Source organism: Notamacropus eugenii, chromosome 5 (assembly GCF_028372415.1).
Source record: "Notamacropus eugenii isolate mMacEug1 chromosome 5, mMacEug1.pri_v2, whole genome shotgun sequence".
Lineage (NCBI taxonomy): Eukaryota > Metazoa > Chordata > Mammalia > Diprotodontia > Macropodidae > Notamacropus > Notamacropus eugenii.
Genome location: NC_092876.1, coordinates 449,501,352 through 449,527,800, shown reverse-complemented (window position 1 = coordinate 449,527,800; position 26,449 = coordinate 449,501,352). Strand labels below are relative to the sequence as shown.

Here is a 26,449-nt window from a genome sequence, read left to right as displayed (position 1 = left end):
AATCATCTCACATAAAAGAAGGAAGAAAGAGGTTTTACAATGGAGACAAAGAGGAGGGAGATGAAAGGAAATTATTGAGCCTTACTCTTATGGGATTTGGCTTAAGTAAGGAATAACACACATTCAATTGGATGTGGAATTTATTTTGCCCTGAAGGAAGGCAAGGGGGAAGGGGATAGGAGAAGGAACAGCAAATTGGGAAAAGGGATAATGAGAACCAAACACTGTTGTGGGAGGACAGGTCAAGGAAGGGAATGGAATAAATGAAGGGCAGGACAGGACAGAGAGAAATGTGGTTAGTCTTTTCCAACATAACTGTTATGGAAATGGTTTGTATTGTTGCACATTTATGACCTACATCAAATTACTTGTTTTCTCAATGACAATGGGTGGGGGAAGAGGAAGAGAATATGGAACTCAAAGCTTTAAGAATTAATGTTAAAGATTGTTTTAGAATCCAACTGGAAATTAATCTTTATAGGCAATTGAGTATAGAAATCTAATTTGCCCTGCAGGAAAATAGAGGGCAAGGAGGATGGAAGAAGGGTGGGTAGTAGAAGGGAGGACAAACTGGAGGAAGGGGTGGATGGGGTGCATGCTGTCTTTGGGTGGGTGGTGTGGAGAGAAGAAGAGAAAATTTTGAATTCAAATTCTTGTGGAAGTGAATGTTAAGAACTGAAAAATGAACAAAGTAAAAAAAAAGAACTAGGAGAACATTCTACTCAGTAAAGCAATATTGCATGATGATCAAGTGTATATGATGTAGCTCTTCTCAGCAATGCAATGATGCAGGACAATTCCAAAGGATTTATGATGAAAAATGCTGTCTGCCTCCAGAGAAAGAACTGATGGAGTCTGAATATATATTGCAGCATACTTTTAAAAACTTTCTTTAATATTCTTCTTTTTCTTCTGTTTGTTTTCTTTTACATGACTAATATGTAAATTTTTATATTACTGCCCATGTGTAATATCTATCATATTGCTTGGCTACTCAAAATGGAGGCAGGAGATGGAGATATTTGGGGATTAATAATTTTTAAAATCAAATATTACGAGTATTGGCTTACATACCATTGAGAAAAAATAAAATTGAATGTAAAAAGATTATTAATTAGTTTTATATTTGGAAAATATTTTAGCCTCTTGCATTGTGCCTCTGTTGCCTCTTTAATGTCTCACCATTCAACTTTTTAAACCACTTATTGTTCCTTTCTTAAAGCAAAGCTTGTATAAGGTTTCAAAGTACTTTTTTTGAAGGTTTTAATATTTCAAATGAATTATGCGATTGTTACTTGGATTGTCTTTCCTACTAATATCCAATATACTTCAATAATATATAACCAAAGCTAGTGGTCCTAGAACTGGTATCAGTTTCTCATTATTTTTTTTTTTGCTCAACCAACTTCAATGGAATAGTAGTACACTAAAACAGCGGTCTCAATAGTCCAGGTTCAAAGTCATAACCCAAGGAGTTTGTGACCAATCAAACAAGCATTGAAGTAGATAAATCTCAGTTTCCCTCACCTAGACTCCTAATTGTGTGGCATGTCCCCAGAATAACCAACCCTAATATTATCCTTCAGGGTTCACCCATTCTACTATCTCCCTCCCTCTTGGCAGCTTTCAGTCTTCTCCTCTTCTTAACTTGTCCCTCAGGGCAATAACAATCTTATTATTACTTAGGCACCCAGAGCTCCAAGTACCAGTGTGAAAAACAGTCTCTTGTCTGTTACTCTGATTATCTAATGGTTGAGAAAGAATATCCCTTGGAGGTGAGCTCTGTGCCCTTGGAGACAGTGATGCAATAGTTAGAATGCCATATGTATATACCAAAATATGTCAATATAAACATATATATGCATGTTCACATATGTAGTGTGTGTGTATCTGTGTAGGTATGGCAGCAAGGTAGCACAGTAGATAAAACATTTGACCTGGATTTTCAAAGGCTTAAGATTGAAACTAGCCTCAGACACTGGCTGTGTAACCCTGAGGAAGTGAGTCAATCTCTGTCTTCCTCAGTTTCCTAATCTATAAAATAAAGACAACATATTTCCCACATATAAAGATCGTTTTGAGGATAAAATTAGATAATATTTGTATTTTTCAATAGATAAAGTGTTATATAAGTGATTGCTATTGTCATTACTATTTGTATTAATATATATGTGCATATATACATATATAATTAGTGCTATGTATTATTGTTATTAATATTTACCTCATGGTACCATTTTGAGAATTAAAATACGACAGGTAAATGAATTTGGACCTAAAAAGTGTGATTTAAACAAAAACAAATATATATTTGCATCTTCTCTTTATACTACTTTTAAATAGAAAATATGCAGTGAATTATAAATAAACAATATATATAAATGTTATATTTATATAATGCAGAATAAATGCAGTGAATTTTATACTAGCATTTAATGAATGATAAATAAAGATCAAAGTAGAAGGAAAATCAGCTCAAATGATGTTAATTACAACCATACATTACAACCACTTATCTCCATATGTAATGGCAATTTAAATGGGTAGATCTTTCCCATTCACTAATAGGCCAACGTGTACTGCTTAAATTACATGGAATCCTAAGTCACATGTATTGGGTGGAGTTTGCTGAATGGGTGGAATAAGAGGGTGGAGAAGAACCGGGAGGAAGCTATTGAGAACAGTTAGGGTGGAAGGAGAGAGAGGACACAGGCAAACAGGCCCCAGCAGGTCTGAGGTCGGAGGTGGTGAGACTTGGCTTTGCTCTCTGCAATGATAATGTATATTGATTTCATGGCTACCATGATAGATGTGGCTTTCAGGTTTGGGGATCTGACTTTCTGGTTTCTGAATAAATGTTTTTCTTCAGGCTTCTATGTGGAAAGACTGTTACACTTTGCAATTCTGACCTATGCTGGCATATTCATAGTCCCCCTAAGTGCTGTGAATATTGCCTTGTAAATACACCATTTAAAAATTAAATCATGCTGGAGGTGGTAGTATGGAGGGGACTGAATGAGGGGGAAAGAGTAGAAGAGTAGATTAGAGTGATTTTTTTAAAATGTAGTATTACGTTTTAAAAAGATAAAAAGAAAAAAAAATATCTCCTCATCACTTACTCAGTGTTACTAAGAAATAATGATAACCCAATATCAATATCTGCTTTCTTCCTTCTTAGATATTTAATTATCTATCTAGAGAAAGTGACTCACACAAAAACTGGTATACACGACTCTCAATATTCCTCCCTCTGCCACCTTTAAGTCCTCATCAAACATAACTAAACGAGAACGTTTTACAAGTTTCTTCTCATGATCTTTTCATCTTCACATCAAGGAAAATATAATCTGTGACTTTGATGCCAGTCATTTGAAATTTTAAGAAGAGGATCTTGCATGGGCAGAGCCAAGATGGCAGAGTAGAAAGATCACATACTATAGTGATTCCCCTACAGCCCACAAAATACCTGTAAAAAATTACTCTCAACAAATTGTAGAGCAGCAGAAGCCACAGAATGACAGAGTGAAAGAGATTTCCAGCCAAAGGTAACCTGGAAGGCTGATAGGAAAATTCTGGCCCACAGGACACTGAACAGAGAGGAGCCCAGCCCTGGCTGCATGCCAGCACAGGGAGGAACAGGACCTGAACAGGTCCTGTTCTGAGCAGAATCCCTAGCATGGAGGGTCCCAGATTCCTCAACCCACAAGCGACAAAGAAAGCTTCAAAGGTCAATATGGGAGGGCTTTCCTAGCTGGGTGAGAGGGGGCAGAGGTGACAGGAGCAGCAGCAGCAGCAGACAGTGGGCAGCTACAGAAGCCACAGAAGCAGCCTAGGTCCATTGTCCCAGCTGATCAACCTAAAGCCTTTGGGAGAATTGAGAAGTTGATTTGGACCTCAACCCTGAGTGGTGGCCCTGCCCCCAACCAAAGCCCCTGGGGGAATTGAGCAGCTGACTTGAATCTCAATCCTGAGCACAGTGCTGGGGGGAAGAGGAGCACTAGGACCCTCCTGTTGACAACAAATTCAGAAGTCCAGTAACTGACTGGGAAAATGCTGAGAAAAGAGAAAAAAAATAAGACCATAGAAGGTTACTTTATTGAGGAACAGGAATCTCCTTCCATCCTTTTGGATAAGGAAGAAGAATGCATACTGTCAAAGGAAGTGAAGGCTTCTGCCTCCAGTACCCCCAAAATGAATATGAAATGGGCTCCGGCCATAGAAGAGCTTGAAAAGTGAGTCAGTACCTTGCTAAAGGAGAATCAAAAAAAAAATACTAAGAAAAATAACACTTTTAAAAATAGGCTAACTCAATTGGAAAAAGAGTTCCAAAAAGCCAAGGAGGATAAGAAGGATTTAAAAAGTAGAATTGGCCAAATGGAAAAGGAGGTTTAAAAGCTCACTGAACAAAATAGCTCTTTATAAATGAGACTGGAGTTCAGGGAAGATAACGGTTCTATGATAATCCAAGAAGTTACAAAAGAAAACCAAAAGACTGAAAAAACAGAAGATAATGTGAAACATCTCATTGGAAAAACAGCTGACTTGGAAAACAGATCCAGGAGAGACAATTTAAAAATTATGGGACTACCTGAAATCCATGATAAAAAAAAAAGACCTAGATATTATCTTTCACGAAATTATCAAGGAAAACTGCCCTGATAGTCTAGAACCAGAGGGCAAAATAAATATTTCTCAAAATATTTTTAAAATTTATTTATGTAACTTTTAACATTCATTTTCATAGCATTTTCAGTTCCAAATTTTCTCCCCGTTTGTCCCCTCCCTCCACCCTAAAACACCGAGCATTCTAATTGCCCCTATCACCAATCTGCCCTCTCTTCTATCATCCCTCCCTTCCCTTGTCCCCATCTTCTCATTTGTTCTGTAGGGCCAGACAACTTTCTATGCCCCATTACTTGTATTGCTTATTGCCTAGTAGCAAGCACAGTACTCAACAGTTGTTTCTAAAACTTTGAATTCCAACTTCTCTTCATCCTTCCCTCCCCACCCATTCCCTTTGGGAAGGCAAGCAATTCAATATAGGCCATATCTGTGTAGTTTTGCAAATGACTTCCATAATAGTCGTGTTGTATAAGACTAACTGTATTTCCCTCCATCCTATCCTGCCCCCAATTGCTTCTATTCTCTCTTTTGTTTCTGTCCCTCCCCAAAAGTGTGACTGCAAATTGCTCCCTCCTCCCATTGCCCTCCCTTCCATCATCCCCCCCACCCTGCTTATCCCCTTCTCCCCCACTTTCCTGTATGGTAAGATAGGTTTTCATACCAAAATGAGTGTGCATTTTATTCCTTCCTTCAGTCAAATGTGATGAGAGAAAACTTCATGTTTTTCTCTCACTTCCCCTCTTTTTCCCTCCACTAAAAAGTCTTTTGTTTGCCTCTTTTATGAGAGACAATTTGCCCCATTCCCTTTCTCCCTTTCTCCTCCCAGTATATTTCTCTCTCACTGCTTAATTTCATTTTTTAAAGATATGATCCCATCCTATTCAATTCACTCTGTGCTCTCTGTCTCTCTGTGTGAGTATGTGTGTGTGTGTGTGTGTGTGTGTGTGTGTGTGCGCAATCCCACCAATTACCCAGATACTGAAAAGTTTCAAGAGTTACAGATATTGTCTTTCCAAGTAGGAATGTAAACAGTTCAACTTTAGTAAGTCCCTTACGACTTCTCTTTACTGTTTACCTTTTCATGGTTCTCTTCATTCTTGTGTTTGAAAGTCAAATTTTCTTTTCAGCTCTGGTTGTTTCAGAAACTCCTCTATTTCACTGAAACACCGTTTTTTTCCCCTGAAGTATTGTACTCAGTTTTCTTGGGAAGGTGATTCTTGGTTTTAATCCTACTTCCTTTGACTTCTGGGATATCTTATTCCACACCCTTTGATCCCTTAATGTAGAAGCTGCTAGATCTTGTGTTATCATGATTGTATTTCCACAATACTTGAATTGCTTCTTTCTAGCTGCTTGCAATATTTTCTCCTTGACCTGGGAACTCTGGAATTTGGCCACAATGTTCCTAGGAGTTTCTCTTTTTGGATCTCTTTCAGGCGGTGATCAGTGGATTCCCTGAATACTTATTTTGCCCTCTGGTTTTAGAATATCAAGGCAGTTTTTCTTGATAATTTCATGAAAGATGATATGTAGGCTCTTTTTCTGATCATGACTTTCAGGTAGCCCCATAATTTTTAAATTATCTCTCCTGGATCTATTTTCCAGGTCAGTTGTTTTTCAAATGAGATATTTCACATTATCTTCCATTTTTTCATTCTTTTGGTTTTGTTTTGTGATTTCTTGGTTTCTCATAAAGTCATTAGCTTCCATCTGTTCCATTCTAATTTTGAAAGAACTATTTTCTTCAGTGAGCTTTTGAATCTCCTTTTCCATTTGGCTAATTCTGCTTTTTAAAGCATTCTTCTCCTCATTGGCTTTTTGAACCTCTTTTGCCAATTGAGTTAACCTATTTTTCAAGGTGTTGTTCTTTTCAGCATTTTTTTGGGTCTCCTTTAGCAAGGTGGTGACCTGCTTTTCATGCTTTTCTTTCATCTCTCTCATTTCTCTTCCCAGTTTTTCCTCCCCCTCTCTCACTTGATTTTCAAAATCCTTTTTGAGCTCTTCCATGGCCTGAGCCCTTTGGAAATTTATTTTGGATATTTGCGATATGGAAGCCTTGACTTCTGTGTCTTTCCCTGATGGTAAGTATTGTTCTTCCTCATCTGAAAGGATGGGAGGAGATATCTGTTCACCAAAAAAAAAATAACCTTCTATGGTCTTATTTTTTTTCCTGTTTTCTGGGCATTTTCCAAACTGGCTACTTGAGTTCTGAGTTACCTCTCCACACCCACCACACCTCCAGATCCACCCAGCCAGGGCTTGGGGTCTGAGATTCAAATGCTGCTTCCCAGGCTCAGGGCTTTTGGCGGGGGCAGGGCTACTATTCAGTGTGAGATTAAGTTTAGGTGCTCAGGTGGGGACAGGGCTGCTACACAGGGATCAGTTCCCTCAGGGAGTTTATGGGGAGACCTTCAACAGTGGATCCAGGCTCCTGTCTGCTTGGGGAGCTCCTATCTGCCACTGCCCCAGCTGCTGCCTCCCGAGGGGGCCTTAGTTATGGGGACACCCCACTCTCCTCTCGACCAGCCAGAGACCCTCTCACAGACCCTTGTCACCTCTGGGGGGAGGGACTTGCATGGCTACTGGAGATTCTGTCCCTTAAGTCTGCTCGGATCTGCTCCTCTTGGTGCTGCACGACCAAGGTAGGGCTGGGCTCTGCTCTGGTCTGGAGGGTGATGGACCTTTTGTGTCAGGTTTTCAGGACTCTCTGGAACAGAAATCTCCTCCACTCTGTTGTTCTGTGGCTTCTGCTGCTCCAGAATTTGTTCGGAGTTCTTCTTTACGGATATTTTATGGGCTATGGGTTCTGAGTTAGCATATGTGTGTCTTTCTACTCTGCCATCTTGGCTCCTCCCCCTCTTCCCGTAATTCTTTACCCCAGACTTGTTTAACATGAATTTCCCAATTTTTGTTTTTTCCACATGGGCATCCATGTAGTTAATTCATTAGCAACTACACATGAATCAGTGAATGTATGACACTGTCCTTTTTTCATTTTCATAACTTGATGTACTGCCATAAGTTCAACATATTGACTGCTTCCACTTATCCCAGTACTTTCCAAAGTCTGCCTAGTACATGCACTATAGGCTACCACTTTCCAATGTCTTTTGTGACCCAAATATTTTGCTATCCCATCAGTAAACTATGCATGTCACTTTAGTTCTTCAGTTAATCCATGATTTCCTTCATTCCGTTTTTTACCAAGTATTCTACCAACAGTTTCTTTGGTTCAAGGAATGTATCATTTCCCTCAGTATCTGTGTTGGCTATAGATTCAGGTAAAGCAGAAACTCCACTTTTGCCTATTTTGGATCTATTTTTTATATACCATTTCCATTTAATTATGGTAGTTTCTTGTGCATAACCAAGTCTGTGAGAAGCTGGAGTACTTTTTAGCCAGGCCATAATCAGGATTTCAGGCCTTAGTATTACATCATGGCCTAAAGTCAGTTGTTCAGTCTCCACCAAAACCCAGTATGCAGCTAACCACTACATTCTGAAAGGGATATATTGAACTCCAGATGAAGGTAGTTTCCTAGACTAAAGTCTCCCCAAATCCCGCGCCTGGCTGAGGTCTTCCCATAAGCGTACACTCACAACTCCAGTTGTGTCTGCCTGTGTTCTCTCTCACTGCCATCTTAACTGCTCTCACCAACTTCCTTCCAGTTCTGCTCCATCCATCTTTTTCTACCTATTCACCAAGGTTCCCCTACCACATGTGACTTAGGATTCCACGTGACTTAATCCAGTCACATGGGCCTATTAATGTGTGGGACATATTGAAATTAAGTGAAAATACATTAACACTACTTGTCCAAAGTCGCACAGTTAGTAAATATTTGAGACGAGATTTAAAATCATGAAAATGAATCTTCCTGTCTTCAGTCATGAGACTCTATCCATTATTCCCCCTAGCTTTCCTATTTACTTAATATATTTCAACCAAAATAACATCACAAGAAATTGATGCACAGTAGATATAGGAATGTGACTATTTTCCATCAAACCAGATATATGAAAATAGAAAATGATGCCATTTTTCTCACCTTTTTCATTCTTTTAGAAAACCTGATTGTTCTCCATAAAATTTAAATTATGTATAATAATATGTGTAATATTAATCAGAGAATTAAAGATCTTCCCTACCTGACCATTAAGGAAAGCTTGATTAGAGGAGGACCACATCTTTTGTTAATTTCTAATTCACTGGTTCTCAAGGGTTGTGATGCCCTCTGACTCTGAAAAATTTATAAATACTCTGAGGTGAAGGTTTACTTTGGGGATTACTATTGGAAGTGTTTGTTTGGTCAGACAAGACTCTGGTCAGCCACTAAGAAGCCCCCTGTTTTTGAAAACCCAGATTTTGGTGCTTCTGTCTTTGGTAACTATGTATGTATGGTCAGACAGTTTTCTGTCTGTTAATATGTGATGTATATATTGCTTATGGTCAGAGGTTCTGTTGGTTGTTCTTTGTTTCTCTGTATTTTCTCTGAAGTTGAGGGTGCTGACTTTTCCCCCTGAACTAAGTGAATGATATATGTGCTTAATTAAAATGATTCCTGACCCCTCAAGAGTTGTTTCTTCTTTAAGAAAAGCAGATCAAAGAACCTGTGATAGCAGGCCATCCTGGATGTGTCAGGGTGCTTGCTTTACAATATGTAAATTTCTTGTTGCTAATTTTATATTAATAAACATTTTTGATAAAATTTTATCATTTTTAAAAAGTCCTCATGATAAAATAAGGTATGTGTCTTTTTAAGCTTGAGAATAGTGACTATGGAATAAAAATGTAGGTAATTTGGTAAAAATAACTAAAATAAACCAAAGATTCAAGCTATTCTTGAGTTCATGATGTTGATTAACGCACCTTAAGAGTTATGAAGTATCCCCCCCCACACATATATACATATATATAAAATATATATTCACATATATGCACATATACATATATGTGCATATAAGCATATGTGTGTATATATAGAGATATATAAATATATATATATATACACACACATATACACATATTTGTGCCTTATAGATTCAAAGTCAAAGCATATGGTCAATGGACTTCATCACTGAGGAACCAAATTGAGTGTAAAAAGTAGAATTTGGTACATGTGCACATAAAGACAGAGTTCTTAGGCATCTGGTTCAAATGAAATCTGAGTTAGAGGTTTTTTGTAATTATTAAAGTCTGATCAAGGTCAGAACAAAGTGAAGAATGGAGTAGAACTTACTAACCTTCAAAAGCTTTTATCCACTCCTTTCTGCTAAATAAATTGGAATTTCTTAGAATGATATTTAATAAGGGATTAAGTGCTGTTTCAGCAGTACAAGTGTGTCAAATGCATTCAGCATTTTGTATTGTGACTTGAAACATATTTGCGTTTTTCATTCAAAATTCTCTTTAAATGTGTAAGTAGATGACTAATCACCATAGCAACCAAAGAACAGATTAAGGGAGAGTCATTCAGAACATATAATACTTTTCACCTGAGAAAATAAAAATCCTTTGGAAATACTGATTTTACATGACAATACCACCAGAAAGTTGGGAATTATAGTGTCCCTGTAACAATAGGCTGCCTCTAATGGAGTGTTTCTTGATTTTAAAAGGTGTGTCTTTTTTTTCAGTTTTTTTATGAATTTTTTGTACAGTTCAAAAGTTATTGAAAACTAAATTCATAAGTAAATAATTTGAAGACATTTGTGTGGACATAGCCCATACTGGAATTTGTTTTTCTTGACTATGCATAATTGATACAGGAGTTTCTGTGGCTTTTTTTTTTTAATTGGAGTATCTCGTGGTGAGAATGTAAAAGCTATTTAATGAAAAAAATAAGAAATGCAACTTTAGAATATGGTTCTCAATCCCTTTCTCTAAATTTAGGCTGTATGAGCATGGAGATAGATAGATATCCTGCTATTGGGTAAGCACTTGGAGGAAGTAAATAAATTAAGATCAGAACAGCATGACTGGAAGATTTCAAGCGGAAACCAGAGAGATTTACAGATTTCAAAGTGTTGTGAAAGATGTTTTTTGGCAGTTTATGGCTTTCCTACAAACATTCCTTATGGGCACAGATGAATTTTGATAGCAAATTACTTAGGAAAAGCTATCTTTAGCAAAAATTTGGAATCCTAGAACTATTACAGTTCAAAAAAAGAGATTCACAACATAAAAAAATGAATCACATACTACTGGACAAACTAGAGATATTGAGGCCTGAACAGATGTATAACTGTAGATATTCAATGATATTTCTATTACATGCTTTGCCTCTGTGGAAAAAAAAATAATAAAAAAAAGACGACTGCAGGCTTTGTTTGCTATTGCTATTCCCATCATTTCCTGATTGTGTGTCTCCTTTTGGGATTTTCTTGACAAAGATACCGGAGTGGTTTGCCATTTTCTTCTCCAACTCATTTTACAGATAAATAAAATGAGATAAACTGCACTGATGACTTGTCCGTGGTCACAGAGATAATGTCTGAGGCCAGATTTGAACTCAGCATGGTAAATCCTTCTTACTCTTTGCATGCCACTTTATCTATTATGCCACTGAGATACCCAAGCTTCATTCCATATATAATATTTGGAGGTGTTTCTCCAGTCACTAGCACATTCTCCTATTTGATACTGAGATTGTTAAATTTGGTAACTATGTGCCTTTGTATCTGAAGCATAATTTTTTTTTTGGTTCCCTATGCATTGTTTTCTGGAGGTGTTCTATATTTTCATCAGTTGTTGCTGATTCTGCAGTTCATAAGTTCTGGAGAGTTTTCTTTTATTTATGTTTTATTATTAAGATATTCAGTTTTTCCACATATGTAAAAATGTTTATAGCAGCTCTTTTTTGTGGTGGCAAAGAATTAGAAATTGAGGGGGTGCAAATCAGTTGTGGAATGGCTGAACAAGCTATGATATATGAATGTCATGGTGGAATATTATTGTTACACGATAAATGATGAGCAAACAAATTTCAGAAAACACCTGGAAAGACTTACATAAACTGCTGCTGAATGAAGAGAGAAGAACATTATAGACAGTCACAGTAAAAATGCATGATGACCAACTTTGACAGACTTAGCTCTCCTCAGCAATACAATGATCTGAGATAATTTCAAAAGGCTCATGATGGAAAATGCTATTCAAATCCAGAGAAAGAACTATGGAATCTGAATGAAGATCGAGTCATGCTATTTTCCCTCTTTTTTTCCCTTAGGTTCAAATTTTTCCTTCACAACATGACCAATGTGGAAATATGTCTAATAGGATTGTACTTGTATGTAGCCTGTATCAGATTGCATGCTATACTGGAGAGTATCTTGTGGATCTACTCTAAGTCACAGGCCGACAACTCTGTCTCTTAGTCAGTACTAAATAGTTTTGATGATTCCTGCTTAATAATATAATTTTACATTTGGTGTGGCTTGGGAATGGTAGCACCAATGTAATATTCACAGTGCCCATATCAGCCTTGAATGTCACCCCACAACTCAGAATCACGAAATACCACAGACTCTCCACAGGGAAGGAAGAACCAAAACATTTATTCAGACCCAAATCCATCACAGCAACAAAAATCTATACACAGTAACAATGCAGAAGACAACACTGTCCCCAAGCCTTCCCTCTAATAAGCTTCCAACAAACCAGTTCCATTATATTCATCACAAGCAGGATCCCCTTAAACAAATCACAAAAAAGCCCTTTTACTCACACTACTCAAGACCCTGCGTACTTCCTAGCTCTGATTGCTCTCAAGACTAACTTCCCGGGGGGGCGGAGCCAAGATGGTGGAGTGAAAGCAACGACTCACCTAACCTCCTGGAAAAACTCCTCTGGATATCTCTGGGGGGAGAGTCTGACCAGACTTTGGAGGTGTAGAATCCAGTGGGAGACAGACTTTGACGGATTCGGAGCCCAGGCTGGACTGGAGGGTCCACGGGAGGGATCTGTTCCGCGGGGGTAAGACCCCGGCGCACAGCGCAGCGTGGTCGGCGCGGCAGGGCGGAGGGGACCCAAGGGGCCCGAGGGTGGCGGGCGAGACCAGCGGAGCAGGAGATAAGCCAGGCCGAGACAACGATATCAGCGCAACAGCCCTTGAAATCATCAGCCTAAAGACGGGACCTCAGTGGGTCACTACTTGAACATCCAGGAGCTGGGATGCCGGAGTGATCAGTAAGTGCTCTCCCCTCCACCCCGATGACCGTGAGGGAACCATAAAATTCTTCCCCAGATTAATCCTAGATCAGTGGGAACAGCAGAAGGGGGCGGGTGGTCTCATAACACCAGAGGCTGGAAAAGTGGCAAAGGGGGATACTTCCTATGGTGGCGGAGGCTATCTGGAGGGACAGACGACCCAGGGCAGAGAAAATTCGCACTGAGACCCAGGCAAGCCTCAGAGCCGGGAGACAAGCCCTGGGAGGGGCGGGAACACGCATTAGCCTCTAGGAGTGCCCCAGCCCTCCAAGGGAAAAGGGAAGACAATAGGGAAGCTGGGATCACCATCCCCTGACCTTGTCTTTGCCTCAGGTCAGCTGAGGAGATATCCTGAGACCAGACCACCCCTCCCACACACCTATCAAGCTAACCCCAGGGTTGATCTGGGAAACAACAACAACAACAACAACAACAACAACAACAAAAGCCTGCTTTTCGCCTAGACAAACATCAACTCAACTTAAAAGATCTGTATCTTCTGACTGAAAGAACCAAAAGCTACAACACTCAGCCAACATCGTGAATTGGAAAAAGAAGACGAAAAGTGAAAAACCCATAGAATCTTTCTATGGGGACAAGGACCAAAACACAAACACCAAAGAGGTCAGAGCTGAGACTGTACTTCCATCTGAAACCTCAGATGGGACTATGAATTTCTCGCAAGCACAACTAGATTACCTGGAACGTCTGAAGAAGGATATAAAAGAAAAACTGGCCAATGATTTTAAAACTATAAAAAAAGAATTCACTGATGAGAACATCACTCTGAAAAAGAAAATTGAAGAAATGGAAAAGGAAGTTCAAAAATTAACTGGAGAGAATAATTCCCTAAAAGGAAGAGTTAATCAAACGGAAAAGGAAACTCAAAACCTAATAGGGAAAATTGATCAGATGGAAAAGGAAACCCAAAACCTAAGTGGGAAAATTGGTCGAATGGAAAAAGAAGTACAAAAATTAAATGGAGAAAATAGCTCCTTAAAGGGAAAAATTGGTCAGATGGAAAAGGAGATGCGAAAGCTAACTGAAGAAAACAATACGATCAAGATTAGAATTGGGCAAGTAGAAACTAATGACTCAATGAGGCAACAAGAATCAGTCAAACAAAATCTAAAGAATGAAAAGATAGAAGAAAATGTAAAATATTTAATTGGAAAAACAACTGACCTGGAAAATAGATCCAGGAGAGAAAATCTAAGAATTATTGGCCTGCCAGAAACCCATGATGAAGAAAAGAGTCTGGACAATATCTTCCAGGAAATCATCAAGGAAAACTGTCCAGAAGTACTAGACTCAGAGGGCAAAATAGTCATCGAAAGAATCCACTGTTCCCCTCCCGAAAGGGATCCCAAACTCAAAACCCCAAGAAATATAGTTGCCAAATACCAGAGCTACCAAGTGAAGGAGAAAATACTACAAGCAGCCAGAAAGAAACAATTCAAATATCAAGGTCACACAGTCAGGATCACACAGGACCTTGCAGCTTCTACATTAAAAGATCGAAAGAATTGGAACCCAATATTCCGTAAGGCAAAGGAGTTGGAACTTCAACCAAGGATCAACTACCCAGCAAAGTTCAGCATAACATTTCAGGCAAGGAGAAAGTCATTCAACGAAATAAGGGATTTCCAGAGCTTCCTGACCAAAACACCAGAACTCAATAGACAATTTGATCTTCAAATGCAGGTCTCCAGAGAATCATAAAAAGGTAAACAGAGGGGAAAAAACAAAAACAAAAACTTGCAACTCAATTAGGGCAATCTGTTTACCTCCCTATAAGGGAAGATGATACCTGTTAATCTTGAGAACTGTGCAGCTATTATGATAAAAGGGATATATGTAGAGGGAACGGGCATAAAGTAAATGATGTCATGTCAAAAATATGATTTAAGTATGAGAAGGGAATGTAATAGGAGGTGTGGAAAGGGGGAAGCAGAAAATGGCAAATTATATCACAGGAAGAAGTACAAAACTATAGTAGAGGGAAGGAGGGGAGGGAGATGAGCATTGTTTGAGAGGTACTCTCATCTGATTTGTTCAAAGGAGGGAACAATAATCTTAAGTAGATAAGCCTAACTAGCTCTATAGGTAGTAGGAGGGGAAGGGGAAAGAAAAGGGAGGGTGGCTAAAAGGGAGGAAAGAAGCAATAAGAGTAAAGGGGACTAAAAGGGAGGGGGGTCAAAAGAAGGAGGGGAAGGCTGCAGGAGGAGGGGGAGAAAAGTGAATACTATTGAGGAGGGGAAGGGAGACGTGAGAGTTAAAAGCACAAATGGTGGGAAAGAGGGTGGAGGGAAATACACAGATTGTAATCATAACTGTGAATGTGAATGGGATGAACTCTCCCATAAAACGGAGACGGATAGCAGAATGGATCAAAAGCCATAATCCAACAATATGCTGCTTACAAGAAACATATTTGAAACGGGGGGATACACATAGGATAAAGGTCAAAGGATGGAGCTGAATATATTGTGCTTCAGCTCATGTAAGAAAGGCAGGAGTAGCAATCCTAATCTCAGACAAAGCAAAAGCAGAAATAGATGTAATCAAAAGGGATAAGGATGGAAACTATATCCTACTAAAAGGCACCATAGACAATGAAGCAATATCATTACTAAACATGTATGCTCCAAGTGGTATAGCATCCAGATTCTTAGAGGAGAGGCTGGGGGAGTTGAAGGAAGAAATTGATAGCAAAACTATACTAGTGGGGGACCTCAACCTTCCCCTCTCTGAACTAGATAAATCCAACCTCAAAATAAACAGGAAAGAGGTTAAGGAGGTAAATAAAACTCTGGATAAGGTAGATATGATAGAACTTTGGAGAAAATTAAATGGGAATAGAAAGGAATATACCTTTTTCTCAGCGGTACATGGAACATTTACAAAAATTGACCATGTACTAGGACATAAAAATCTCACAATCCAGTGCAGAAAGGTAGAGATAATCAATGCATCCTTTTCAGATCATAATGCATTAAAAATTACATGTAATAAAAGGCCATGGAAAGAGAAACCAAAAATCAATTGGAAACTAAATAATCTAATTCTAAAGAAGGATTGGGTTAAAAAAGAAATCATAGAAACAATCAACAACTTCATTCAAGACAATGACAATAGTGAGACAACATACCAAAACTTATGGGACACTGTAAAAGCAGTTATTAGGGGAAGTTTTATATCTCTGAATGCTTACATAAATAAAATAGAGAAAGAGGAGATCAATGACTTAGGCTTGCAGTTGAAAAAGCTAGAAAAAGAACAAATTAAAAATCCCCAAGTAAATACCAAATTAGAAATACTGAAAACCAAAGGAGAGATTAATAAAATTGAAATAAAGAAAACTATTGAATTAATAAATAAAACCAATAGTTGGTTTTATGAAAAAACTAATAAAATTGATAAAACTTTGGTTAATCTGATCAAAAAAAAGAAAGAAGAAAACCAAATTACTAACATTAAAAATGAAAGGGGTGAACTCACCTCCAGTGAGGAGGAAATTAAAACAATAATTAGAAAATACTTTGCCCAACTTTATGCCCACAAATTCGATAATCTAAACGAGATGGATGAATATTTTAAAAAATACAAATTGCCCAGATTAACAGAAGAGGAAGTTGAATACTTAAACAACCCCATCTCAGAAAAAGAAATTGAACAAGCCATCAATGAACTCCCTAGGAAAAAATCTCCAGGGCCAGATGGATTCACAAGTGAATTCTATCAAACATTTAAAGAACAGTTAATTCCAATACTACATACACTATTCTTGAAAATTGGGGAAGAAGGAGTCCTCCCAAATTTTTTCTATGATACAAATATGGTTTTGATACCCAAACCAGGAAAAGACAAAACAGAGAAAGAAAATTATAGACCAATTTCCCTAATGAACATAGATGCAAAAATTTTAAATAAGATTTTAGCAAAACGAATACAGCATCTTATCACGAGATTAATACATTATGATCAGGTAGGATTCATACCAGGACTACAGGGCTGGTTCAATATTAGGAAAACTATTAGCATTACCGATCACATCAACAACAAAGCTAACAAAAACCACATGATTATCTCAATAGATGCAGAAAAAGCTTTTGACAAAATACAACATCCATTCCTACTAAAAACATTGGAGAATGCAGGAATAAAGGGAACTTTCCATAAAATAATAAGCAGTATCTATCTAAAACCTTCAGCAAGCATTATATGCAATGGGGATAAGCTAGATGCATTCCCAATAAGATCAGGGGTGAAACAAGGTTGTCCATTATCACCACTATTATTTAATATGGTGCTAGAAATGTTAGCTGTAGCAATTAGACAAGATAAAGATATCCAAGGAATTAAAATAGCCAAAGAAGAAACTAAGTTATCACTCTTTGCATATGATATGATGATTTACCTAGAGAATCCCAGAGATTCAAGTAAACAATTACTAGAATTAATAAACAACTTTGGCAAAGTTGCAGGGTACAAAATAAACCCACACAAATCTTCTGCATTCCTATATATTAGCAACAAAGTCCAACAGCAAGAGATAGAAAGAGAAATCCCATTTAAAGTTAGGGGAGACAGTATAAAATACTTAGGAGTCTACCTGCCAAAACAAACCCAGGGATTATATGAACACAATTACAAGACACTTTTTGCACAAATAAAGTCAGATTTAAGTAAGTGGAAAAACATTAGTTGCTCATGGATAGGCCGTGCTAATATAATAAAAATGACAATTCTACCCAAATTAATATACTTATTTAGTGCCATACCAATTAAACTATCAGACAATTACTTTCTAGAGCTGGATAAAATAACATCAAAATTCATTTGGAAAAACAAAAGGTCCAGAATATCAAAGGGACTAATGAAAAGAAATGCTTGGGAAGGTGGCCTAGCGCTACCAGACCTCAAACTGTACTATAAAGCAGCAATTATCAAAACCACTTGGTATTGGCTAAGAAACAGAGAGGTAGACAAGTGGAATAGACTTGGCACTCAAGATGCAGTAGGCAAGGAATATAGCAACCTTCTGTTTGATAAACCCAAGGACCCCAGCTTCTGGGATAAGAACTCATTGTTTGACAAAAATTGCTGGGAAAACTGGATAACAGTGTGGCGGAAATTAGGCATAGACCCATACCTGACACCGTACACAAGAATAAAGTCCAAATGGGTACATGATTTAGGTATAAAGATTGATACCATGAATAAACTGGAGAAGCAAGGAATAGTGTATTTATCAGATCTATGGAGAAGGGAAGAATTCTTTACTAAAGGAGAGATAGAATGCATTATGAAATGCAAAATGGATAACTTTGAGTACATTAAACTGAGAAGCTTTTGCACAACCAAACCCAATGCAACCAAAATCCGGAGGGATGTAGTAAATTGGGAAAAAAATTTTACAGCTAAGCTCGGGGATAAAGGCCTCATTTCTAGAATATATAGAGAACTGACCCAAATGTATAATCATACAAGTCATTCCCCAATTGATAAATGGTCAAAAGATATGAACAGACAATTTTCAGAGGAAGAAATTAAAGCTATCTATAATCATATGAAAAAATGCTCTAAATCACTATTGGTTAGAGAGATGCAAATCAAAACAACTCTGAGGTACCACATCACACCTATAAGATTGGCAAACATGACAGAACAAGAAAATGATAAATGCTGGAGAGGATGTGGGAGAGTTGGAACACTAATTCGTTGTTGGTGGAGCTGTGAGGGCATCCAACCATTCTGGAGAGCAATTTGGAACTATGCCCAAAGGGCTACAAAAATGTGCATACCCTTTGACCCAGCAATATCGCTACTAGGACTATATCCCCAAGAGATCATAAAAATGGGAAAGGGTCCCACATGTACAAAAATATTTATAGCAGCACTCTATGTAGTTGCCAAAAACTGGAAGTCAAGGGGATGTCCATCAATTGGGGAATGGCTGAATAAATTATGGTATATGAATGTAATGGAGTACTATTGTGCCATAAGAAATGATGAACAAGAAGACTTCAGAGAGGCCTGGAAGGACTTATATGACCTGATGCTGAGTGAAAGGAGCAGAACCAGGAGAACTTTATGCACAGCAACAACCACAGTGTGTGAGTGTTTTTTCTGGTAGACTTAGATTTTTGTAATAACACAAGAACTTCTGAAAAAAAAAAATCCCACTGGTGGACCTCAAGGCAAAATGCCTTCCACACTCAGAGAGAGAAATATGGAAGTCACTCACATAATGTAGCAGATCATGTTTGTGTATGTGTATCTGTTTGTGTATCATGTTCTGATTTGTTATACGGATTCTTTCATTTATCTTAGTTTGACTACATAGCATGACTATAGTGAAAATATACTCAATTGCAAAGTATATGTAGAATCTATACAGAATTGTATGCAGTCGTGGGGAGGGAGGGAGGTAGTGGTGGGTGGGTGGGGAGGGATAAAATCGCAATTGTATGGCAGTGATTGTTAAACATTAAAAAAATAAAAAATAAAAAAAAAGAAATGTTATATAATTTTTACAGACACAGGAGAAAAGACTTGGAGAGTTTTAAAAGTGGCATTTTGTTCTACCTAATCAAATGTTTGTTTTTTTTTAATAGTCTGAATAATAAGCACAGTATGATCCTATAAAAAAAAAAAAAGACTAACTTCCCCTCAACTCTTCTCTTCCTCTGCCTCTTCCTGCTCTGCCCATTCAGCAAGCTCCTTCCACCACAGGCTCCATGTGACTTAATGGGCCTATTAATGAAGAGGAAAGTTTTTACAATTCAAATTACCATTACACTAGACCAGAAGATTTTTCATATTCACTGCATATATCAGTGGGGCAACTGGTGTTAACAGAACTTTATATATATAACAGGAATCACACAAAATGAGGGCATGAAACAATATCTTAGGGTAGGGCTTGGGCACAAGGACCCCATCATTCCTGCCTCAAATGAATGGCATCCAGAATCTTGGGATAAGAACTGAAGATCTCTTCTTCTTTAACTACTTACTGCTGAGATTGGATACAGAGCTGTTCCTCCCACAAGAGGTCCCATTTGAGAAGTCAGTTGTATAGCTGGTTTCCAGAGCATGGTTGATGCCAAGGCCAGGGGTGAAATATCACAGTCATGGATGGGGGGGGGGGTGACATCTGGCTCAATCAATCAGGTATCTACAGGGGGAGGGTGCTAGACCTGCAGAAAACAAATCTGAGGAACAAGGTGAATAGAAAAAAGAAAAAGAAACAAGGAGACAATAATCAGCAGCAGGGTAGATACAGGGTCAGTTATGCTTATAGAGTCCATGGATCCACTGTCATAGCCTCCTTTACCATTGTTTACTGTTTTCTAATTTGCACTTTTGAGGTCATTATTCTGGCTATAGGTACCCCCTATTTAATCTGAGCTGGGGCCTGGCCAACCTCCCATCTTCTGTGAAGGTGTGATGAACTGGATGCAATGTTTCAGAAGGATCAGCAGGCGCAGTTCTATCAAGCTTCTTTCCTCAGTATATTTTATACAGTTCATTAGTTGGAATGCCATCTATTCTTCCAAAATCAACTCCTGCTATCAACAGAGCAGCAAATAATTCTTTTCTTGTCCATCTATTCTGACTTTGAATCCACTGGTTATTACTCGTCTCTCTTGAGGAAATTTACCTTTTTCACTGATTCTCACCATCTAAGACACCAATGATTTTCCCATATTTTGGGTGAACCAACTCAAAATATCTGTGACCTCCTGCTGAGTAAAATCCTCATTTACCTCCCCAAACACTGTGGGGGCCCCTGATTCTCCTGCTTCCTTCTTAATAGTGGCCAAACCTAAGCCTCCTCACTTGTTTCTTTCTCCTCCCACACAACCTCCCAGTGTGTGTTTAGGCCAGGATCAAGCCCAGCTTGTGCAAGGGCTGCATTCATTTTCCTATAGTTAACTTTTCACCTCTTGTGAGAAAAATCAAGAACAGCCTTCTCTTCTGTCTCTCGAAACTCTCCAGCTTACTCTCCCAAAAGACAGTCAGAACATTGCAGGTCAAAATGCCTCTCCTGCAAACAAGCCAAATCCATTTCCATCTGAGTCTTCTAGTTCAGCAACCACTTTCCACATTTACATACAACTCGATAGTCAGTTAGCAAGGCCCAGTCTCTCCTACATACTCCTGCCATTTCTTTCTCTGGTACCATTGTAATTCCCTGAAGATATCTTTATAAATCTCTGGATTCTCCTTTCTGTAGCCTCAGTGTTCAGTGTTCAAATCCCTGTGCCTTCAACCCATTCTCTTTTGAGGGAGGAACAAAAATCTTCCCATGCTGTGATGACCATTTATTCCTCTCTCTCCTCTGCATTTCTCTCTCCAAACAGAGGTCAGATATTTCTCTATTCCATCCCCATCGCCATTTGTAGTGCCAATGCAATGTTCACAGCACCCACAGCAGCCATGAATATCAGGGCACTATTTAGAATTGTGAAATACCACAGACTGTTGACATGGAAGGAAGAACCAAAATATTTATTTAGACCCAAATCCATCACAGCAACAAAAATCTATACATAATAACAATGCTGAGAACAACACCATCCTCAAGTCTTCCCCCTGCTATGTTTCCCACAAACCAGGACCAATACATTCATCACAAGTAGACTCTCTTAAACAAATCACAAACAATCACAAAATCACTCATGCTAGCCAGGAGCCTACACCCTTCATAGCTCTGAGTGCTCTCAACACTAACTTCCTCTCAATTCAGCTCTAGCTTTGCTTCTTCCTGCTCTACTCTTTCCATTCCACACATTCAGCAGACTCCTCCCACCACAGACTCCAGGTGACTTAATGGCCTATTAATAAATAGGAAAGATTTTCCAATTCAAATTACCATTACATCCCTCCATTCTATTTCCCCCTATTTATACTTTTCTCCCTCTTTTCATTCCTCAAAACCATCTTTTTGCTTCTTACTACAATCTCACTCAATCTGCCCTCCCTTCTATCAGCCCCTCTCCCATTTCTTCCACTTTCTTCTCCTATTTCCCTGTAATGTAAGATAAACGTCTACATCCAAATGAATGTGTATATTATTCCATGTTTGAGCCAAATCTAATGAGAGTAAGGTTCAGACAATGCTCACTCCCTTCTTTTCGATCTGCTGTAGTAGATGTTTTCTAGTTTTTCATGTGATGTAATTTATCTCATTCTGTCTTTTCTTTTCCTATTCTACCAGTATAATTCATTTTAACTCCTTAATTTTTTTATGTCATCACATCAAAGTTAACTTATATCCACACTGTCTGTCTATATATACATCTTATATCTGATCCAATAGTGATACAGTTCTCAGGAGTTATAAGTATCTTCCTATTTAGGGATGTAAATAATTTAACCTTAAGGAATAATATGTCCTGAAACCTTTGAATGAAACATAAACACTTTTCAAAAAAAAAAATTTATTGATTTTTAGTTTTAACATTCACTTTTATATGATTTTTAGTTCTAAATTATCCCCCTTCCTTCCCCTCCCTACTTCCCAAGATAGCATGCAATCTGCTATAGACTATACAGGTATGATCATATTAAATATATTTCAACATTAGTCATGTTGTGAAAATCAGAACAAAAGGGAAAAACCGTGAGAAAGATAAAACAAACAACAAAAGCAGAAAATAATGTTTCAATCTGCATTCAGACTCCACAGTTCTTTCTCTGAATGTGGATAGCATATTCCTTCATGAGCTTTTTGGAATTGTCTGAAATCATCGCATTGCTCTGAAGAGCTAAGTCTAACAAAGTTGGTCATTGCACAATGCTGCTGTTATTGTACAGAGTTATCTTCAGGTTCTGCTCCCTTCACATTGCATCAGTTCATGGAAGTCTTCCCAAGTCTTTGTGAGGTCTGCTTGCTCATCACTTCTTATGAAACAATAGTATTCCATTACATTCATATTCCATAATTTACTCATCTATTCCCAATTGATGTACATCCTCTCAATTTCCAATTCTTGACCACCACAAAAAGAACTGCTATAAATGTTTTTTTTTTCTCATATGGGTCCTTCCTTTTCCATTTTTAATTTCTTTAGGATATAGATATAGTGGTGATATTGCTGGATCAAATGTATGCACAATTTTATAGCCCTTTGGGCATAATTCCAAACTGCTCTCCAGAATGATTGGATCAGTTTACAACTCCATCAACAATGCATTAGGGTTCCAATTTTCCACGTCTTCTCCAACATTTATCATTTTCCTGTTTTGTCATATTAGCCAATCTGATAAGTATGCTGTGGAGCCACAGAGCTGAAACACAGATATTTTGGAAGAAAACTTTTAGTTCTGATCTGTCTACATCATGTGGAAGATTTCCAACAAAAAGCTGGTTACTGTGTGATTATCTCACCATTCTCCTTGTATGAATGTCACCTGGTTCACCACCTTCATGAATTAGTCTGTGCTCCCTCTTGGGTGGGATATTAGTTCATTTTTTCTTTACTCCCTGGTCCCTCTGTCCTTTTACTATCATTTTATTAAGGGTATGTGTTTTGTGAAGTTTGGATTCGCTCAAAAAGTCACAGTTGAGGAGCTGGAGAAACACATGTGACCTTGAGGAAGCAATTTCTCCACCCCTGTGCCATCTGTGGTTGTGTCTGAGATTCTGGTTTTGGGCTCTTCAAGGTCATTGATGAATGATTGGTTAGAAAATGTTCCAGAGTGATCAGGAACTAACCCAGGAGGTCTGTTGTCTTTCCTCTTATTCTTCTACTTCTTCCTTGGATTCTTCTTGGAGTTGTGACAAAGCCACCAAAAATCTAATCTTGAAATCAGAAGATGTCATTATGAATATAGAATTTGGTTGCAACAAAATGATCTGGTAAAAGTCCATATATCTTCATGAATCTCTTAAATACGTGGGTATTTTAAGATAGCAATCCCATCACCTGGACCATAACACCATCACTGAGGATAGGATAAGTATCCAGTCCATGAATCTTAGTATGACAATTTATAATATTTTGGGACATCGCTCTCTGGTAAATTTCTTTTTGTCCATAGACAGTATCAGCTCTTCCTTCCCCCATCCACTGGAATCCAAGCCTCTATGGACATAAGATGAGTTCTTTCCATAAAACCTATGCAACATGCCTGGTGCTTAGTTCAGCAGAGTATAATACTGTCTCACAAATTCCAACCCAAACAGCAGGGGACTTGGCTTCCCCACAACCCTATCTTTGGTCTACTGAAACCTGTAAGGTTGAGTGGGAAGGGAAGAGTCTTCACTGTGAAGCAGTGCATATAGCAAAATTATCTCATGCAATGTGGTGTCTGCCTGCTTAAAGTCTGTATCTATGCTTTCATCCTCCTGAGATCTTTCATAATTTGTTCTTCCACAACACTTTATTATCTGTAAAACTTTCTAGTTTCTACTTGGAATCTGATGGTCAGGTTTTTCTGATCTTTATTCATTTCCTCCATGTGGCTATGTAATATTAAAGAATTCATTAAGCACAATATTTTCACAGTCTAAATTTAAGGTGAGTGGTTGAGAAACACATTCTAAACTTGCAATTCTTATTTTTTCCATTGTTTTAATTGAAATGGCATTTATTTTTTCCCAAGTGAAAATAATTACCCCTACTGTAATTTTCCCAGCTACTAACTTTATGACTCCTTTTTTTCTTTCTGTATATCTCAGGGACTTGATTTCAACACTGTCTTAGCCTACTTCTTCCCTGGCGAATTCATGCTTAAGGTAGAGAGGGACAGAAATCTAGTTGGAAGTGAGCACCCTTTTCCTTAGGCTTTATGGATCCACAAACATGGCAGCAGGCTGTTCCAGTTTCCTTTATCATTTCTCTCAATACTGTGGAAATATAGAATGCTTCTATGTGTTTGGTTTTCTTTGTCCCAGGGCAGGAGTCAGAGTCAAATTATACTGCAAAGTTATTGGTTAATTTGTGCAAATGTGCCAGAGCAAGCTGACTAGAGGTGGAATGTGGGTAACTAGCCTTTTCACTTGTAATTTCATGGCGTTTTCATGTCATTAGCATACTTGCAGTCTTAGACCATGAAGGCTGCTACAATTGCTTTATCTCTTTTTAATTATTTCTATTTTGCACAGAAAAACAGGGAATGTGTCTACTCATTTAATTTGCTGGTCCCAACCTAAAAGTCACAACAGTTTTATTAATATGAAAAGACAACTTTTTTCTCATATATAAAATTAATAAATTTTATTTATAAATGTATTAATTGCATTCTTGAAAACATCAGGAGAAGAGGAAACCTTTCAGATAATTTTTTTATTCACAGTTGCATGATATTATAAATGCTTAACAGCATGCAAAAGCCATAGTATGTACCACAGATAGCCCCTGAAGAGTTTCCCATAAGTATTCTCTCAAATTTGATGATAGATATAATCGATAAAGGAATTTTTATGAAAAACATGGTTTTGATAGCCAAGAAGTTGGAGTTTCTAAAGATTCTTGAAATCAAATTGCAGCTGGGTACAATGCATACATCCATGAGCCCAGAATCAGGAACACCTGAGTTCAGGTAAGAGATTAAATAGTAGATGTGTGAACTTGGGCAGGTCATTTTACCTCTGTTCACCCTAGTTTCCTCATTTGTAAAATGGGGTTAATAATAGCACTTACCACCTGATTGTTGTGAGGATAAAATGAGTTAATATTTGTAAAGCATGTATTACAGTGACTTGTACTATCTAACATAGCTATACTTTTTATTCTTATTACTAATTTGTAAAGAAAAAACTTACATTTATAAATCATTTTAAGATCTTCTTGGTTCCTTTTTCTCAAAATTTTGTGAGATAGACACTTCAAGTGTGATTATCCCCATGTTACAGATAAGAAAACTGACTCAGAAAAAATTAAATGGTTTGTCCATAGTCATATACGTAGTAATTACATATACAATTGTATCCAAGGTGTTTGGCTATAGACTATGGGAATCCAAAGCTGAGTAAAATACAGTCCTTAACCTCAAAACATTTTCAAGATATTATACCTGCAAAGACATATTTTATTATGATACTCTTTATTTCAAGAAGCATAGAAGTCTCAGTCATATTCTTCACTCTTGTTTTCATAGGGAGAGTTCAGTCTGGAGATTCAAGAGGCCTTTGAAGGGACAATTGCCTTTTTCCCATCGATTTCCAGGGAGTTTATCTCTACTTCTGAGAGACTAGAAAAACACATGATGGAAAAATGAAGGCATCTTTCAAGGCCCAGCTCAAGTCTATCTTCCCAGAAAGCCTGCCTTGGCTGCCCTGTCCATAAGGTGGTCTCCTACCTCTGAGTTCCTCCACTTTTTTATTCTATGTAGCACTTATTTAGCACTTACCAGTGACTGCCTGGTATTTTCAGTTACCTCATTATACCTTAACTCCTTAGCCCACAAATTCCTAGAGGACAGGGACTGGATTTTATCCTTAAATGCCTCCCCCCAGAGAATCACAGATTTTTAAAGTTGAATGAGACCTCAGCAAAGACAATTCTTTATGAAGGCTATAGATTTTTGTTGTTCTGTCATGCCCAACTCTTCATGACCCCATTTTGATCTTTCTTAACAAAAATACTATAATGGTGTGCC

At 37.9% G+C, this 26,449-nt stretch overlaps 1 pseudogene; it reads right to left on the bottom strand.

Annotated features, from left to right (window-relative positions):
* LOC140508048 (uncharacterized) overlaps window positions 1–26,449 on the bottom strand; it is a 107,789-nt pseudogene that overhangs the window by 57,684 nt on the left and 23,656 nt on the right.